Raw genomic sequence first — 3,054 nt, forward strand, 5'->3', positions numbered from 1 at the left:
CTTGGTGTGGAAGCTGCCACAGGCTGCAGGAACCCAGTGGGGCCAGTGGGAGGGAGAGATTCCATCGCTCGAGGCTAGACTCCCACCTTCTCTCCTTTTTCTTGAAGCTACCTCCCCTCCCAACCGAGCACCCTCTTCCCAAAAGGAGGGTAACTACTGCTCTCTTCCTGAAACTTCTCTATGGTTCCAGCCAAAGGCAATTTGGGGGCTTTGGTTTTGTTTTCAGCAAGTCTAGGACCCATGGTTTGTTTTTATGATTCATAAACAGGCTGGTGGGCTCAACTGCAGCAATCCAGACCTTGCTGATTCAGGTACCATGTGGCTTACTCTGGATAGACATTTACCCAGCCACAATGGGACTATGGAATGGACATGGACGAGAGAGGGGCTACGTGTTGAGGATAAAAGAAACCTCCCCTGTAACCAATATGTCTGTTGGGCCAGCTATACCAGACACCAGCCTGGGCCATTCCTACCTCTGTATGTGAGATTGCTGAGATTATGTCCTTAGTAGTCCCTGGGCTTGGCTGTTGTGAGTTTGGTTAATAGAGTTCAACCCCGCTTGCTTTGTGAGTCTGGGAGCTCTCCCTATTTTGTACCTACTTTATAGCACAGTTTCACTAGCCACAACCGCCAGGAGTACTAGGGCTCTTCTTTGAGGTAACAAGGACTATCGAGCCTTTTTTACCCCTCTCTATCTCTGAGGTCATGGCATGTGCTAGCCCACTGGTGGGATGCCTCACTTTGGAGGGTGTGGGCTATACAGGGAGCAGAGGAAGCCTGCACTGATAGCCCTGAGTGGCCAAGGCCTGGTCCTCTCTGACCTTCCCCTGAGAAGCAAGGTGGTCTAGCTGGAAGCCTGTGCTTCTTAGAAAACTCAAGGAAGCTCTCCAGCTTTACTGCTCTAGTCGCCCTAACCAGACGAAGGCCTAAGGCAGGAGTCCCATCCTCCTGTCCTGTAAGAACACAGGGTCAGAAACAAAGGTCTATTTTGCCAAGCCAAGAAGCCAGAGAAGGCAGCGAGGAAGAAATGACAGCCATCTCAGCTCTAAGGAACCCCCAAGGGCATGGCACAGAGTCCTGGAATGAGGCCTTCACACAAGTTTCTCTGAAAAGCAGGCTTTCTTGTGTTTAGGCTGGCTCATCCCACAGAAGGAAGCTTCAAACACACAAAGTTTGGCTTCTGAAATAAAACACCAAACCTGTCCTGAGGGTGTCTGATGGCCTAGCTCCTGCTGTCTCCCAAACAGCTCATAATGCAGGCAACCCTGCCTCAAACAAAGGGCTAGAGAAGAGGCTGAGCAGCTGAGAGGACCTGTTGCTCTTATGGAGGGCCTGAGTTTGATTCCCAGCACCCACACACTCATTCACAGCCATCTGAACCTCCGCTTTCAGGATATTTGATGTCCCCTGCTGACCCTTTCCAGCAGCTGGCACATATGTGGTATACATACATACAAGCAAAACACTCATACACATAGAATAACTAAATATAAATGAATAAACTAAAACAGAGCAAACAGTCTGACCTCAGAGCATCTACCCTTTAGTATCCACAGTACACTTACCTTACCAGCCCTTAACACAGGACTGAAAGGCAATTCACTGTGAAGAGTACATCAGAAAGGGCTGGAGAAATGACTCAGCAGTTAAGTTGTGCCTTTAATCCCAGCACTTTGGAGGCAGAGGCAGTCAGATCTTTGAGTTCGAGGCCAGCCTGGTCTAGAGAGTGAGATTCAGGACAGCAAGGGCTCCACAGAAAGAACACTTGTTGTTCTTGCAGAGTTCATTTTCCAATGCCTACATAATTGTTCACAACCCTCTGTAACTCCAGTTCTGGGCTATCTGACTTTCTCTTCTGACCTTCTTGGGGACCAGGCACGCATGTGGCATACATACATGTAGGTAAAACCTCATACGTGGGCTAGGCAGTGGTAGCTCACACCTTTAATCCCAGTGCTCAAGAGGCAGAAGCAGACAGATCTCTGAGTTCAAGGCCAGCCTGGTCTACACAGAGCAAGAAACTCTGTCTTGAAAAAAAGGGGGAGGGAGGGGGGTGGGAAATAAACAAAAACATAAAACCTACAACTTCATACACATAAAACAAAATAAAGAAGTCTGAGGGGGGGAAGCTGACCAGAGGCCCATGCCTTCCCAAGGGGACTTCGTGTTCTGAGAGGAGCGGCACTCAGCCTGCACCACTTCCCCCACGGTTGCCCCCAGCACCATCTGGGGGACAAAGCCCATGTGTTGCTAGGGCCCTGCTGTTCACAACGGGTTTGGGAGGTAACAAGGAAGGCATCAAAGTATAAAGAATGTGGACTCAAGAGCCCACCGCATATACATTCCAAGACCTGCCTTTACCACAAAGCCACCATGGGACTTTGGGGAAATGGATTTTACCACTAAGTACCCAGTTATTCCAGGCCCATGTACTTAAAAGCTGTCACTGTTTTTCCACTCTTCTAGTGTGCTGCTTTTGTCCTAAGCAACCGACCTGTGTGAGGGTGTCTCTGGACTCTGCTCTGGTTTGTTCTCTGCCCCCCGTGTCACTGCCACGCTGTACTAATCAAGAGTTTCTTCTTCTCTTTCCAGGTCCTTCTGCATTCAATTCCTGTGCTCTGGGATTGCAGATGTGAGCTACCATGCCCAGCCTGTGTTCTTTGAACCTGTTGTTGTTCCTTTCTGGTGTACATATATTTCTGAATTACATATATATTGTGGAGAGCTGCTCCTTAAGCTGCATTGTTATGTTTTCATCTTGGCCTTTACCTTGACAAAGAAGGGAGGAAGCATGTTCCAAATTCCTTAAAAGCTTGTCTGTATGACCCTGGACCATAACTGCTTTAGAGAATTAATTTTAGAATAGGACTTTATTTGCTATAGGGAAATAATTTTTGAAACGTAAGTTAGGCGTTTCCACGAACCTTTTCTTTTTGAACTGATGTGACTTGTCTTTGTTTTACCCATAAAAAATGAATCCTGGAATATACCCAGGCTGCTGCTTCAGTCATACTGACAGCCCTCTCAAGACGTCCCGTGTATAGTGTGTTT

At 48.0% G+C, this 3,054-nt stretch overlaps 1 long non-coding RNA gene across 1 annotated transcript in view; it reads left to right on the forward strand.

Annotated features, from left to right (window-relative positions):
* Positions 1-2,739, forward strand: part of LOC129670587 (uncharacterized) — an 11,212-nt gene extending 8,473 nt beyond the window's left edge. The window contains exon 3 of the long non-coding RNA XR_008719229.1: positions 2,596-2,739. This is a non-coding gene — a long non-coding RNA (uncharacterized LOC129670587). The remainder of the gene's footprint in view (positions 1-2,595) is intronic.
* The last annotated feature ends 315 nt before the right edge of the window (positions 2,740-3,054 follow it).

This window comes from Psammomys obesus, unplaced genomic scaffold (assembly GCF_907164565.1).
Source record: "Psammomys obesus unplaced genomic scaffold, mPsaObe1.curated_primary_1811, whole genome shotgun sequence".
NCBI lineage: Eukaryota > Metazoa > Chordata > Mammalia > Rodentia > Muridae > Psammomys > Psammomys obesus.